General features: G+C 37.8%; 1 protein-coding gene across 9 annotated transcripts in view; it reads right to left on the bottom strand.

The window, feature by feature from the left end:
* The window catches only part of LOC130923355 (protocadherin-15), a 490,939-nt gene that overhangs the window by 369,122 nt on the left and 104,698 nt on the right, over positions 1-17,119 (bottom strand). For 2 of the 9 annotated variants that reach the window (XM_057849008.1, XM_057849012.1), the window contains exon 1: positions 14,461-16,567. The exons of 5 other annotated variants lie outside the window; for them this stretch is intronic. The gene's annotated coding sequence lies outside the window, so the exon portion shown is untranslated. Of the gene's footprint in view, positions 1-10,513; positions 11,056-14,460; positions 16,569-17,119 lie in introns of those variants that run through there. 2 more of the 9 variants (XM_057849015.1, XM_057849009.1) reach the window with 2 other exon arrangements.

The following is a 17,119-nucleotide window of genomic DNA, read 5'->3' as shown; positions in this document are numbered from 1 at the left end:
AATCTCTCTCCCTATGATTGGAAATATCATGGGAAGCAATGTGGGGAAGCAAGGTGGCAATTGATCTTTGTCTTAACACCTTAGGTCATTTCCCAACGCAGAGAAGATATATCAATTGGTAGCACGGCGCACAGTCATGGTTCCACTTCCCATCAAGCATTTGGGATGGCCACAGTATCATTTACTGAAAGCTCAACAAATACACTAGATGGCAATATTTAGTCACAATATACAAAGTCACAAGTCTTTCTATCCGTGGATCCCTCTCACAGAAAGATTGTTAATAATGTAAATGCCATCTTGAGGATTTATTGTCATAATAAACAAATACAGTACTTATGTACTGTATGTTGAATGTATATATTCGTCCGAGTTTTATTCATTTTTTTCTTAATGCATTGCCAAAATGTACTGTATATGATCGGGAAAAATTATCGGGAATGATTGGAATTGAATCGGGAGCAAAAAAAAGCACTCGGATCGGAAAATATCGGGATCGGCAGATACTCAAACTAAAACGATCAGGATCGGATTGGGAGCAAAAAAACATGATCGGAACAACCCTAGTTGTAATGATACAAAGACAACTACACGTTATGGTTTAAATCTGTGGATTAATATCAACACATAATGGGAAATGTAATTATTTTTTTGGATGTGCTAACACTTTAAAGGGAACTTCGGACTTAAAGACGTGTAGCCTTTAACAGGCCTAAAATGTTTTCTTTTACTAAAACATGCGATGAGAAACACATATATTATTGCCATTGATTTAAAAATCTATAATATTTCATACATGTTTTGACCTCCAGAGGGCGCCATGTTTTACACGCAAAATGCACGCTGGGGGTGATGTCGCGGTTGGGCTGGACTGGAAGAATACTGTAGCTGTATTAGCTAGCGAAGCTAGTATGACGACTGGCATAATTTTGTCACATTCTGCTGCTGGTCAAAATGTTTTGTTACAGAGCTGTGGGATGATTTCCGAATGTCGTACCTGCATCCAATTCCAGCTCATCAGCAGTGTCTTTAAGCCCAAGGGTCCCCAACAACCGGGCCGCAGACCGGTACCGGTCCATGGCGCATTTGGTACCGGGCCGCGCAGAAATAATGAATAATTTATTAACGACTGCATTCTGGCCGATTGACTTTGGCCTGTGCCGCTTAACACACCAACATCCCTGTCTACTCTAGATATACAACTACAGGATAGGCGGTCGTCATAGAAATGCATTGATTGGACTGTTGGCAGTACATCTTGTTTTGTATATCTATGTGCGCTTGACCTCGATAATAACGTATGATGTAGGTCCTCGCCCATCACATTTGTTCCCGGAAATAATTAGCCCCACACTAGAATGACTATAAAACGGACGTCTTTGGACAGATTTTTTTTACGGGGAAAAGGGAACCTGAGGAGCCAGAAGTTAAACCTGAAACCTCGAACAAAACAAAATCTATGCTACTTCCCAGTCATTAAACACCCACGAACTGCGAAGGAGTGGATTCGTGACCCGTATGTGAATAAACCGAGTGGTTCGAGCATGTCTTGGCAACAGGAATATCAGCTTGTAGAGATCGCAAATCACGGCGACCTTAAACGTACATTTGAGACAACAGCTCTACTGAGGTTCTGGATTAAAGTTATTTCGGAATATTCTGACATCGCTAGAAGAATACTGAAAACTGTGCTACAATTTCCAACATCGTATCTTTATGAAGCGGGCTTCTCTCAGTCTCCCATCTCGCGAGATTCAGTCACTGATTCAGCGGGTGAGTTGTATTTTCCCTGCACTTAACACTACGGGGCTAAAAACTAATGTTATTTTCTATTTGCTCTATTTTTCTGCCGCACATTGCCGGTGTTCTGACAAATTTGGCATGCGTGTAACATTAAAAATGACTGCGAATGCAGCGATTCCAAAGTACACACAACAAACTTTAAGCCTTTAACACCGAACGCTTCGTCACACTGTAATTACGCTACCCACGTGCTGCTGGTTGGTCTCATTTGAAAGTGCGGAAGTTGATCTCCACACCAGTTTTTATCTGAAGTCAATCGACCAAGAAAAACGGGAGATAATGTCATTTGAGTTTTATAGCTTTATTGCACTCATAAATATGCATTAAAACATTGCATGGACCATGTATCTATCTCCATATTTCCATCATTTCTTGTCCTTTTTCAAAACCGAAAGCAGCACAAAAGACTGCATATCCCAAGAGCCGTTGTAATGTCAAAAAGGGCGAACCGAATGTGGACATTTTTAATAAATTTCCGAGCGAGGCGCCAACAAAGGAAAAGGGGGCATTCGAAGTAAGCAACTGCCGGTTGGATTGAGCGAGCAACTTTGAAACGTGCAGAATGAATCTAAAACTAAATTTAGCGCAAGCTAATGCATTATTTCATTAACTCAAGGAAGAAGATGAGCCGTATTTGTCGTTGTTTTCCTGGGATGAGTCGGCGCCTCGGCGAGTAGAAGTGGCAGCAGCGCGCAAACGGCGAAAGAGTAGGCTGTGTGACGTTGTGTGTGACGCAGCTCCGTGACCTGTTCATGCAGAAACTTTATTGAGTGCGCAAAAAAAAACAAAAAACACTTTATTGGGTCGTATGCCAGAAAATTTTGAATTGAACTGAACTACTTGTCAATATTTTTGAAAATACTTTGTTTCCAATGTTATATGTATTTTTTCTTCACTATAATCTTTTCAATTTTTATAAAGATGAGTGTTCGAGAAGCTGGATTGCATGTACGTATATACTTTAGATAAGGTAATGGGTATAATACCTAACTCCACAAAGAGATATCCTCCAAACCCTTTTTGTGTTAGATGATATACGGTATATTTTTTTTTTCTCACTATTTTGCACTATATATAACCTGTTTTGACCATAGTGTGTGTAAAGGCCAAAAACGCCTATGACCATACTTGCTGTTTGCGTTGAATTGTCAAACATAAAACTATTCAATCTTATTTTTTTCAATTGAATGTTTATCCTAACAAGTTGAATAAATATTATCAAGCTTCAAAACGGTTGGTCGAGCATGTTTGGTTGTCAATGGGACATCAACATTACAAATTTTGAAAAAAAAAAAATTGGGATTTCCTTGTCTTTTTTGGTCCAAAATGTGGATTATAATTGGTCAGTGAAGAAAACAACAGTTTGGACATGAAGTTCAAGGTGTCCCTAAAAAAGGGACCCAACTTGGCCATTGTGAACAATTTTTTTCTTTGAAATATAAAGGCAACATCAAATGCATGCAAATTCGGCCAAGATAGGCTTAGGTGTTAACGGGTTAAAAAAAGGAATATTGACTTACGTTTGCCATGTTAGCTGCACACAACAACAAACGCAGCTCTCTCACTTAAGGACTTCGCCGTGTCATTAAGCATTAATTTACGCCATTTTCGTGTTGCACGTGTATGTTTATGATGTAAATAGTTTTTTAGCACCGTTGGATAACATTGAGAGTCCAACTGAATATAAAAGAGGGCCTTTCACTGCCACAAAACCTTTGGGAGCAAAATTTTATAATAGTGCAAAATTTGACAACACCGGTCCGTGAAAAAAAGACCTAAATCACACCGGTCCGTGGTGCAAAAAAGGTTGGGGACCCCTGTTTAAACTGATCATTGGTGACTTGTCGAGAATTGACTTGCTGCCATTTGACAGTTTGTATATGCCTTCGTTGCTCGTTGCATAGTTGCCTCGTTTTTCCTTGTTTGTCTGCCTCTCAATGCGATTTTCCCTCTGTTTTTTTAATTATTTTTTTATTATTGACTACTGTAACAGATCCTTTTTGTGTCTCCTTTTTCGCGATCACGTTTTTTTTGTGTGTTCAATAAACCCTTTTACGCAATCCCTATGTTATTGTTGTCTGATTGCTGTCTGAAGTAAGCAGTGCTTTCTAATTCCGTGGTCAAGCCAGCTGCACTTTCTTTTCAGTTGCGTTTCCCTTTTAGGTTTTACCGCATAGATAGCTTTATAAGGAAAATCATACGTCTAATATAATCTCATAATCTATCATATTTTAACATTACGCAGAAGTATAGTCCTGTTGTCTACGCGCTTGTCTGTCACGTTGGTTCGAATCCCGCTGGAGACCTTCATTTAATTGCTTTTGCTGCTCGTTTTGTGAATATCGACAGTGCTGTCCTGCTCATCATTTTTCGGCTGGGGTTCAAATTGGAAGGGCAGAACCGACAACATGTTTATGTAGGTAAAAAGTGAGTTTTTTGTTGTTTTTTTTTTTTTTACACTGTAGTAGCCCGGCAGTGCCACGCAGTGACGTCACCACCCAGAGTACATTGCTTTGTCAACAACAATGGCAACCTACTAGTTAAATTAATTTTACAGTTTTTATTAAAACGAAACATTAAGAGGGGTTTTAATATCAAATTGTTATAACTTATACAAACATTTATCTTTTAAGAATTACATGTCTGTCTAGCCGTGGTACTCTTTTAACGTGCGCAGCATAGGCGGAGTTTGACTTATGGGGCAGGGGGGGCACAACATGTTGATGACCCCGAATCGCAGTGTCAGCTATAAAATTACATTACAAGAATATTCATAATAATAAGTTGCCAATGAGAGTTTTTTGTTTCCCATCATTCTAGAGGGGAATTCTAAATCAGGCTGCTTCGGCAACACTTTTCGCCAAGATCGTCATCCATTGAATATGGAGCGCCTGCCGGTGTCGTGCCAATGTAGTTACCGCAGTCAAAAATTGTATCCCCTGGGCGGAGCAATATGGAGATACAAATATGTCTTTATTATTTAATTAAAAAAAGACTTTGCTACAATTTAAATATATATTTTCAACCCAAAAAAAGTCACTTCAATCGAAAAAATGTGTTTGAATGCAAAAATAAATTTGAAACTCAAAAAACTAAATAAAAAATGCATTAGAAAGCTACTTTTTTTTTTTTTTTTTGGTTGAAGTAATGTTGATTTGTGTTTGGGCCACATTTTGGCTAGGACATTTTTGTCTTTTTTTATTCAATCAAAAAAGAAGTTGCTTCATAAAAAATGTATTTTCGAGAAGAAAGATCACTTCAATCAAAAATCAGTCCTAGAAAAAGTTTTTGAATGCGTAAAAATATTTGAGAATGAAAAATCTGCATTTGGACACTTAATTTTTAATTGAAAAAGTTTTCGTTGATTGAAGCAATCCTTTTTGTGTTTGGGCCATATTATGGGTAGGGCATTTGTCTCTAAATCATTCAATCCCAAAAAAAAGTTGCCCTCCCCTAATATATATATATATTTATATTATATGCAAAGCAAATGACCGTCTAAGGTGCTAGTCACATGATCTGTTCGAAAAACACTGTTGAACCATTAATAAAGTTTTTTTTTTGGTCATTTCATTCATTTTTGTAGCAGTTTTATTGCTTTACAAGTTTTATATATAAAGGAAAGTTAATTACTTGCAATAACACTTTTCGATCACCGGGGGTGGGGGGGCTGGCTCTCCTAGCCCCCGCCTTAAAATCCGCTTATGGTGCGCATGGCCTGCTATTGACAGAGCAAGACGTCCGACTAGGAGGACCGAATCGACGACTGTTAGCGTGAACAATCACGGCCAGTCCTCACAGTTTAAATAAATCCGATGTCTATCACTGTCAATGAGTTAAATATTATGAAAATCTTTAGTTATGGCCCCCCAAAAGACAATTGGAAAAATAGAGCGCAGTTCTGTTTCTATTCATTTTAGTTTCTTAAATTTTGTTTTAAGAACATTTTGTGCATTTATAATAATAGTTATTCACTTAAAAATGTGTTGTCCAAGTATGTTTTGGATTTTTTAAGACCAAATATAGTCAATGGTTCAAAAAAATATTGTCCCATAATTGAACAGAAGTGAACAATTTCTGCATTTAGTCTGAGGGCAGGTAGCAAATGTACTTGTTGGTTTATGCAAAACAGACTGCAGTGCTGCTTGCATTTCAATATTGTAAATAATTGAAAGCGCACGGGACACTTCTCCCACAAGCACAAGCAGCAAGTGACATGATTAGTTTTCTCTTTGGCCACTATTTAGCACGCGCTTCTCTCGTTCCATCTTCTGGTATAAACAAGGCACTCCATTACTGCTTTCAGCTCTAATGGAACCCCTTCAGCTCACTAAGGTTACCTAAGTACCTGTTTAATTCACCACGTTCACGCTTAAATTCAAGACGCCCCGAGCGACCAATCTACTTTGACAAACTAACTTCAGATTAGGAAAAGGCAATCCGTGAGGGGGGAATGATCGTGACGTTTTATGTTGTTAAATGTTGTCTGATTTCAATTATTTTTACAAGATGGTGTAGCGCCAGTACGCACGAGCGGCAAACTGATGTGACCAAAAACCAATGAGAGTCTACGTAAAACTGAAATAGAACAAGGTCTTTTTCGCAAGCTACATCATAGTTATGGTTTCCTTCAAGGGCGACTAGGGCCATGTTACTGTTCAAATCTCTTTTAATGAGCCTTGTTCTACGATCAAAAGGCTTTCTGGATAAAAAGTAGTGAGACTTTACTAACTTTGGGTCACTTAAAAGGAAAAATGAGGTGAAAAGTGTCAATTGGCTCTAGTTTTTGAGACAAAGTATTTGGCCCAAATGTTCAAATCCAAGCAATCTCGGAAAAAATGTGTATTTATTGAAATGGAAATGCTTATTTTTGGGTTAAAAAAAAAAACAATGGTGTACCATTTGAGAATATACAGTGGGGCAAATAAGTATTTAGTCAACCACTAACTGTGCAAATTCTTCCACTTGAAAATAATTAGAGAGGCCTGTAATTGTCAACGTAGGTAAACCTCAACTATCAGAGACAGAATGTGGAAAAAAAACCTAGAAAATCACATTGTTTGATTTTTAAAGAATTTATTGAAAGGTGGAAAAGTGCTATACAAGTATAACACCATTTACCATTTGCAAATCATGGTGGAAAATAAGTATTTGGTCAATACCAAAAGTTCATCTCAATACTTTGTTGTGTACCTTTTGTTGGCAATAACGGAGGCCAAACGTTTTCTGTAACTCTTCACAAGCTTTTCACACACTGTTGCTGGTATTTTGGCTCATTCCTCCATGCAGATCTCCTCTAGAACAGTCATGTTTTGGGGATGTCGTTGGGCAACACGGACTTTCAACTCCCGCCACAGATTTTCTATGGGGTTGAGATCTGGAGACTGGTTAGGCCACTCCAGGACCTTGAAATGCTTTTTACGAAGCCACTCCTTTGTTGCCCTGGCTGTGTGTTTGGGATCATTGTCATGCTGAAAGACCCAGCCACGTCTCATCTTCAATGCCCTTGCTGATGGAAGATGGAGATTTTCACTCAAAATCTCTCGATACATGGCCCCATTCATTCTTTCCTTTACACAGATCAGTCGTCCTGGTCCCTTTGCAGAAAAACAGCCCCAAAGCATGATGTTTCCACCCCCATGCTTCACAGTGGGTATGGTGCAATTCAGTATTCTTTTTCCTCCAAACACGAGAACCTGTGTTTCTACTAAAAAGTTCTATTTCGATTTCATCTGACCATAACACATTCTCCCAGTCCTCTTCTGGATCATCCAAATGCTCTCTAGCGAACCGTAGACGGGCCTGGATGTGTACTTTCTTCAGCAGGTGGACACATCTGGCAGTGCAGGATTTGAATCCCTGGCGGCGCATTGTGTTACTGATAGCAGCCTTTGATACTGTGCTCCCAGCTCTCTGTAGGTCATTACTAGGTCCCCCCGTGTGGTTCTAGGATTTTTGCTCCCCGTTCTTATTGTCATTTTGACGCCACGGGGTGAGGAGGGAGTTGAAAGTCTGTGTTGCCCAATGACAGCCCCAAAACATCACTGCTCTAGAGGAGATCTGCAAGGAGGAAATGGCCAAAATACCAGCAACAGTGTGTGAAAAGCTTGTGAAGAGTTACAGAAAACGCTTGGGCTCCGTTATTGCCAACAAAGGGTACATAACAAAGTATTGAGATGAACTTTTGGTGTTGACCAAATACTTATTTTCCACCATGATTTGCAAATAAATTCTTTAAAAATCAAACAATATGATTTTTTTGTGTTTTTTTCCCACATTCTGTTTCTCATGGTTGAGGTTTAACCATGTTGACAATTACATGCCTCTAATGTTTTCAAGTGGGAGAACTTTTAGTGGTTGACTAAACACTTATTTGCCCCACTGTAACTACGCTTTGACATAACATGCTGCTTTAAAGGTATTGCATAGATTTCGGTGTTTTGGAAGTGGACAAAAGGCATGTAGACACATTTCATAAGCAGTGACATCTCGTGTCAAATGTAGCAACTTGTAAAGCATACTACATTACACCAATGTGTCTTTGTAATCATTCTTTAACATGAAACATCTTGAATACGAGCAGCACTAAAATCTTTTATTGTCCAATCCATGTCACCACAGCAAGCACCAATTTTAGCACCGAAGCAGATATTTTCAAAATTTTTCTACACCAGTGTAATAACAATTAATACTTAATATAATTTGTGTTTTCTTTTTAAATAAAAATAAGGGGCGAAAACAATAAAAAATTGTTGTTTTAAGTAAAATAATTGTTTTAATTACTCTAATTTAAAAAGGATACACATTCATGTTATTTTCATTCTTATTTACATGTTTTGACTAAAAAAGCATATATTTTCTGTTTATTATTTTTTAAATTAAAGAAGTAATAAGTAGTTTTTATTTATTAATTTAAAAATTAAGTATCCTCTGAATTTAAAAATTTTTCACAAAGTACTACAAAAATTTCACCAAAATTTCATTTTAACGAAAGGCTCAGGATTTACTTTTGCGGACCGCATCTGGCCCCCAGGCCTCGTGTTTAAAACCTGTGAAGTGACCTCTCATTTCTTCATTAAAACCATTAGTTTAAATAAAAACTCAAAACACAAAAAGCTTAACATGGCATAGCCTACGGGTGTCGACAGCCAATTTAATAGTACTGGGGTTTGAACATAATTGTTAGGATAATTGGGCATTCAAACAAACATTTAATTGCCAAACACAGCCAGAACATATGCTGAGTAGAAAATGATTACCTGCTACAATAAAATCAACTGTCAAGTGCTCCCGTGGGATGCACCAGCTAATTAGAAGCTAACCCTGAGCGTGCTACCAAGTGACAACCAACAGGAAATACCAAATGGCAAATTGGCTCGTTGGCCGCCGTTGACGACGGTAGACGTCCTTTCCATCTCTGCCGGCGCCTCCCGGTCGCAATTAGATTGGATTTTTAAAAAAGTCCATCTAACAAACCAGGTACAAGCAAGAAAAACAAGACATTTTGTACTGGATTTGTCAAGCACGCCAGGAACTTTTTCTTATCAAGCACGCAAGATAGACTTGCTTGAACCAACGATTTATCTCGACCTAATTTAAAAGACTATCCGAATCTTTTTGGGGGATGAATAAACAAATTAATACTGTCTGCTGTCCCTATTTGCTGCCATTGACGACACTAGACGTCCAACTCATTTTGACTGGGAGGGGACGAAAGAACAAATTTGCCCAGTTTTTAACAGAAGTGCAAATTTGTTCATCTGGCTGGCAAGACTGATTGTTCCATACAGTGAGGAAAATAAATATTTGAACACCGTGCGATTTTGCAAGTTCTCCCACTTAGAAATGATGGACGGGTTTGAAATGTTCATAGTAGGTGCTTGCCCACTGTGAGAGACAATCTAAAGAAAAGAAAATTCAGAAATCAAAGTGTATGATTTTTTTTTAACAATTCATTTCTATTATAATGCTGCAAATACGCATTTGAACACCTGAGAAAATCAATTTTAATATTTGGTACAGTAGCCTTTGTTTACAATTACAGAGGTTAAAGGTTTCCTGCAACTTTTCACCAGATTTGCACGGACTGTGACAGGGATTTTGCAGCACTGCTCCACACAGATCATCTCTAGATCAATAAGGTTTCTGGGCTGTCACTGAGAAACACGGAGTTGGAGCTTACTCAAAAAATTTTCTATTGGGTTTAGGTCTGGAGACTGGCTAGGCCCCTCCAGAACCTTGATATGCTTTTTACGAAGCCACTCCTTGGTTGTTCTGGCTGTCTGCTTCGTGCCATTGTAATGTTGGAAGATCCAGTCACGACCCATTTTCAATGCTCTAACTGAGGGAAGGAGGTCATTCTCCAAAATCTCACAATACATGGCCCGGGTCTTCCTCTCCTTCATACAGTACAGTCATCTAGTCCCATGTGCAGAAAAACACCCCCAAAGCATGATGCTACCAACCCATGCTTCAAAGTAGGGACGCTGTTCTTTAGATGGTACTCATCATTCTTCTTCCTCAAAACACCAAAAAGTTCAATTTTTATCTCATATGATCACATGACTTTCTCCCATGACGCCTCTGGATCATCCAAATGGTCATTGGCAAACTTAAAACAGGCCTGGACATGTGCTGGTTAAAGCAGGGGAAACTTCCGTGCCATGCATGATTTTAAACCATGACATCTTAGTGTATTACCAACAGTAACCTTGGAAATGGTGGTCCCAGCTCCTGTCAGGTCACTGACCAGCTCCTCCTGTGTAGTTCTTGGCTGATTCCTCACAATTCTTAGGAACATTGAGACCCTACGAGGTAGATCTTGTATGGCGCCTCAGTCCGAGGGAAATTGACAGTCACATTTAGCTTCTTCTATTTTATAATAATAACTCAAACGGTAGATGTCATATCACCAAGCTGCTTGGCAATTGCCCCATAACGCTGTCCAGCTTTGTAGAGGTCTACAATTCTGTCTCTGGTGTCTTTGGACAGCTCTTTGCTCTTGACCATGTTAGGAATACGAGTCTTCCTGATTGCATGGGGTGGACAGGTTTTTATATGCAGTTTACCGCCTCAAACAGGTCAAAAAGTCAGACTCAAAAAGTCTACATCCATTCCACTTATTCGTTGGACTTTTTAAAGGCGACTACCAGGTCTTTGAGGCTTACAATTCTAGCTAATAGACAGGTGTCCAAATACTTATTTGCAGCAGTATAATACATTTTTTTTAAATCATACAGTTATTTCTGAATTTTATTTCTTTAGAATATCGCACGGTGGACAAGCACCTACCATGAAAATTTCAAACCCGCCCATCATTTCTATGTGGGAGAACTTGCAAAATTGAAGGGTGTTCAAATACTTATTTTCCTCACTGTATATCCGCTATGACTACATTCCACATATGAATCTGGGAAAGATCTAATCGAGACTGGTTTAAAAAAAATATACAGCTGCTGATTGGATGAAGGCCTTCTGGTGAAAACATAAAAAAAATAAATTTTTGTGATGTTCTTTGCTCCTCTTTTAGTGATGAAAGGAAGTATATTGCAGACAAAACTTGGGAAATAGACCTATGTACAAAAAGCTCTTTGAATTCTGCCATAGTATTTGAGCAGATTGTGGCTTCCTGGTCACATTTCCAGATTCCACCTTTTTCCCCTGATTGGCTCACCCTCAGAAGGCGACCAATCCACATGAAGCCACGGACTAACGTATTGGTTCGCAGAAAAGCGAAAACAAAGCTTTTCGTGACGTTCTTTCTGCTTCTTTTCATGAGGACTAGGGATGGGAATCGAAATCCGATTCCAATTCTGAACTGGTTCCTAATGTTTCGAGGCCTCGACATCACAAATCACAATGAAAAAGCCTTAACGATCCCTTTAACGATTCCTAAAGACGCGTATTGCGTCGGGACGTGATGTGTCTTGTCCAGACGCATCAAAGTAGCATGGCGATAAGAACCACTCGCTCCAAAGTTTGGCTACACTTCACTAGGAAAGAAGGTGAAAATGAAAGGTTACGATGGTTTAGCACGAGCATTGCAGCCGTAAACACAACAATGATAGCAAGTACGTTCAAACGCTCGAAAGTGTGTCTTCACTTCACGAGGAAAAATTACAAAAAAGCGACTTGCAGTCATTGCAAGGTGGAAATAACTGCATCGGGAGGGAATACGACTGCACTGTCCTCACCGAGACAGCTAGCTAAACTCCCAAATGACGATGCAGAAGACAATGGTATAATTTGCTGACTTTATTCAACCATCACTTGAAGAGTGAAACTAAAAATAGAAATCAAACAAATCAATTTCATCCCCAATAACAAACAGGTTCGCATCAACGTAAATCAGCAATGATTATCTGCTAATACAGTTATAACACAGACTAACCGCATCCGTTCGCTAGCTTTAGCACATCGTTCAAAGCACTACACAACTGGATTTAAGTGTCCGATCGTGAGTGGAAACACACAGCAACAACACAAAAGATGATACATCCAGGCGTTGCCTCTGTAGGTATTTTACAAACATTAACAAAGAACGTAGGCTCGTAGCAGTGTTTCCCTCTCTCACTAACTCGCTTGGATGCGGCACTTCTTCTTCTTTGCGTGTAAGCGCACTCTTCTTTACATGAGCGCTTTCTTCTTCGCGTAAGGAAGCACAGGGGCGCCCCCACTTGAGCGTGAAATCACCATAAAAACTAAAATGCATGCATTTCAATATAATGGTAAATTATACACTTTAAGACATATTGCCAAAGGCAGAACAACGACCTATATACCAATATATACCAATGTTTTTTATTTCTATTAGAAAAATGTTTCAGTAAAATGTTACACATTCTTGTGTATTTGCCATTTATTCCCACAGTTAACATTGAGGCTTTGGGCCTCTTTTGACCTCGTTGTGAGTTTGTAAGGTTGTGACTTCTGATTAAACAAACTCGATGCCAATCAAAACGTTTGTTCTTCTTTTTCCCCAAATTAGAATCGATAAAGAATCGAATCGTTAAGCAATATCGATAATGGAATCGGAAACGTAAAAATCGTATCAATTCCCATCCCTAATGAGGACATTAAGTATTCAAACAGATAGTTTCTTCACGGTCATGTTTGCTGCTCCTGCTTCGTTCTCCAGATTGCCGAAACATAAACGGATCCGGGAAGCGGTCGGACGGACGAGGCTCACAACCGCACGATCCATCAATGAATCAAGAAGTACAGTCTTGCTCGCAAGGCCACAAATTTGCGCTCTCAGTTTTAAATTCCTTTTCATAGCTTCCAAGTGCAGCTGTGAGGTTGATGGTAAATGTGACGATTATGTTCACTTTGCGTGATGGGAAATGACACAAGTGAAGCCTTTAACCGCCATTTGACCTTTTTTTTAAAGAAAAAAAAGTGGGCAATCTCATTACGTGCCTTGTAATGTACTATGCGCGCCTCTGAAAGCAACCAAGGTAATTAAGTTCTGGAGGAGATCGTCTCGTCTACCTCCCGCGGCGCAGGCTGAAATGATAAAACGGAGCTTTTATTGATATGCATATGAGGCATATAAGTGAGTAAACTAATAAAGCAACGCAGCTGCTCGCTCTCCGGAGATAGATTGACCCGAGAGATGTTCAAAATAAAAACGCCGGGCAGTGAAAGGCAGTCCGACTCGGTTCATATGAAGAGTGAAGTGCCGTCAATGGGATTATAATCCCGGGGTAATCTGGCATCTGTGCCGATGCGCTCATATTACGGCTGCCACGAACGATTCATTTGACAGTCAATTCATCAACGATTATTTTGGCGACGAGTCAACTGTTCAGTACAAATACAATATTTATCGTGTTGAGTTACCAAGTTAATCATCGGGGTTTAATATTGTTTTAATTGGAAATGTGCATCGGATGCAAAAAGTAGTTGTTGAGAAAATTTGGAGTATGAAAATGATGTAAATGTATGATTTTTTTTCCAAAGTAAAAGCAGATGTTTGCAAATAACAATTCATTACAAATAATCTGCTGCTTTTGTTGAGAATTGAAATCAAACATTGTTTCCTCTTTTTTTAACTGCTTTTCCTTTTTATTTAAAATATTTCAAAATAAAGTAATTGAAAAAAATATGTTTTTTCTTAAAAATTTTTTTTAATTAAACAATTTTATTTATTTTTTTTTCTATTAATGAAACAAATCTGTAAAAACAAAAGAAAATACTAATTTCTTTAAAAGAAAATTCGGGGGAAATATTATGAAATCAACAAAAGGAAAAACAGTAAATATTCTCCATTATATATTTTATTTATTAAAAAAAAATAAGTATAATCATTCTGATTGTAGCGCTCAATGAAAGCAAATGTATATTTATATTGAATCTTGACTGATATTCAGAGTTTCAAAATAGAGGATTTGGACATTTATGAGTTGATCAATCTTTTGTTGACCAGTCATAATTGATTAATTTGATAGTCAATATACTTTTAAGAGATTGGTGTCAAATGTGAAAGTAGAGCTGTGGGGAGAGGGAATGCTATTTAAACTAGCGCGGCTACCATTGACGGCGCTAGATGTCCAATCCAATCGGACTGGGAGTTGCTTCATTCGCCCCTCCCTATCCAAATGGATTTAAAGTCTATTTCCACTGCCAATGGTGAGAATGAGAACAAAGAAGTCCTACCATGCCTTGGCTTTAGCGGCTATCCCGGTTTCTTGAGAGAAAACATGCCACGCAAGACTTCCTGGCCCAGTCACAATCGCTCTGTGAGTCTTCCTGACGTGTAAAGCAGGTAATCTTATTAGAGCGCTTGGTAAAGGCGCCCAAGCCCCTCCCACTCCGATGCATATCTGCCGGATATGCAATTTCAGGCTGACAAATAATATGCATCAAAGGAATTTTTTTTGTACGTTTCCAAGCCAAGCGCTTTTATTCACTATAGTCTGACCAAATGAATCACCTCAACTTAGTTGCTGAGAACCAATATAAAACCAACATTTTCATCATGGTATGAAAACAGACAATTTTGCCAATGCTGATAAAATATTAAAAACAAAATACATTTAAATATGATAAGGGTAATATAGTATTTAAAATATGAATTCTTTAAATATTTATTAACGTAAGTGTCCAAATTGTAGGGAAATTACCATAACAAAAAATTGTCTATGATTTTTTTTTTTTGTGTGTTTGTGTCCTTACTGGGGTTTAGATCAGAGGATGTCATCAGAATTTTTTTTAAATTGATAATTATCATTTTTATGACAGAGCTATAAAAACGGCTTTATTTAATATGACATTTACAAACATCTGCTTTAGCTGTGAAAAGCAATCATTTTTGTTGTTTTTTGACGTTACAGACCAAACCAGTAGATGAATGATAATCATTGTTTCTGCATTTTCTACACTATCACTTTAAAATGTCCTGCTTTTAAACAAAGCCATTTAAAGTGCGTACGACAAGATATAAAAAAAGTCTTACATAGCATTATTATGTGAATGAAGAATAATATTTTGAGACGATTCGACTATATTCAACAATTTGGCAAAGTGCAGATGACAATAAATTATTCTTTTAATCTGTCGTTTAGCCACAACTACCATTATATGGCTCTAGCGTCCCCAACAGGAGGATGACGTCAGCAGGGTCATGGTTACATCTGATTTAGAATTCAGCCCATTGAGGGGGAATTATTCAGAATGAGGAAAATGTGACGAAGAGAGTCGCAAAATGTCATTGTTTCAGTCTCTCTACTCCAATATTTTTACAGGATATTCTTTTTATTGGAGTATGACAAATAACAGTCGTGTGCGAAATGGGATATGAAATAATAAAAATTAGGCCTGAACGATATTGGCAAAAACTATTGCTGCGATTTTTTGGGGGTTTGCAATATTGTATTGTGATATTAAAAATGTTTTTTATTTTTATTTTTTTAAATAAATTTTCACTAGATGACTTGAATAGCTGTTTGGAAAGACTTTGGATGACTCTCAATGACCAGTGTACAGTGATCCCTTGTTTGTCATGGTTAATGGGGACCAGAACCCGCCGCGATAAGTGAAAAACCGCGAAGTTGCGCCCCCCGCCCCCCCCAAATTTTTATTTTTTTTTGTGTGTGTGTGCTCAATGTATTTATTCAGATTTAGCATTGGAAAGAGATACATATAAGGCATGTTTTTTTTCCCACCTTTTCCCCAAAGTATAATTTTAAATATATATATATTAGGGCTGTCAAAATTATCGCGTTAATGCTCGGTAATTAATTTTTTAAATTAATCACGTTAAAATATTTGACGCAATTAACGCACATGTCCCGCTCAGACAGTTTTCTGCCTTTTGGTAAGTTTCACAGCAAGGCTTTTTGTGCTGTCTAACAGCGAACTCTTGTGGTCGCTTTGCGACATGGTTTATTGTTTTCTTGACACTGACAGTTCAATATGGCTGCACGGCGTCTCAGGCTGACGCCCACGTTGTAATGTTGTGCTTATATGATCCTTGGACAAGATTTATCCGTAAGTATGGTTGTTGTAAAGAATGTGCATATTATGTTAGTAAGCGAAATGTTATATTTTTTGTATGAGACGCTTTTTGTTTATGTTTAGTGAACCTGTATAGCGTGCTAAGCTAACGTTGTTGCTAATGCAATGCTTGTGTACTTTTTTTTTTGTAGTTTTACGACAGTCTAAAGAGGACAATGGTTTGAGGCCATTTTATTAAAAAATTAGATGAAAAAGGAAGAAGTCTGATTATTAAGGCGTCGTTCACTAGCTGTCTAGCTTTGGAAAAAGTAGACGCTTCAGAGTGAGGACAGCATAGACAGATTTAAATGACAGTAGAGTGAAATGCCCACTACAGTCCTTATGTACCGTACGTTGAATGTATATATCCATCTTGTATCTTATCTTTCCATTCCAACAATTTATTTTACAGAATATATGTATAATTTACAGAAAAATATGGCATATTTTATAGATGGTTTGAATTGCGATTAATTGTGATTAATTACGATTAATTAATTTTTAAGCTGTAATTAACTCGATTAAAAATTGTAATCGTTTGACAGCCCTAATACATATATATATATATATATATATATATATATATATATACATAACGTATATATATATTAATGGTTTTAAGCACTTCAAATGTTATGTTATAATATGATCAGTTTTAAACATAACTGTCCAACCAAATTATTTTTGAACAAGAATAAAGTACTGTAGTCGAAAAATGCTTGGCTTTATTAAATACTTCTGTTTATCTACCTTAGCTGTGACTCTTGTTGGACATGTAGACATTAAAAACTCCTCATGATCACTTCTGGCATTTAATTTA

Source organism: Corythoichthys intestinalis, chromosome 10, assembly GCF_030265065.1.
Source record: "Corythoichthys intestinalis isolate RoL2023-P3 chromosome 10, ASM3026506v1, whole genome shotgun sequence".
Classification (NCBI taxonomy): domain Eukaryota; kingdom Metazoa; phylum Chordata; class Actinopteri; order Syngnathiformes; family Syngnathidae; genus Corythoichthys; species Corythoichthys intestinalis.
The sequence above is the reverse complement of the archived record's forward strand: the minus strand, read 5'-3'. Positions and strand labels throughout refer to the sequence as shown.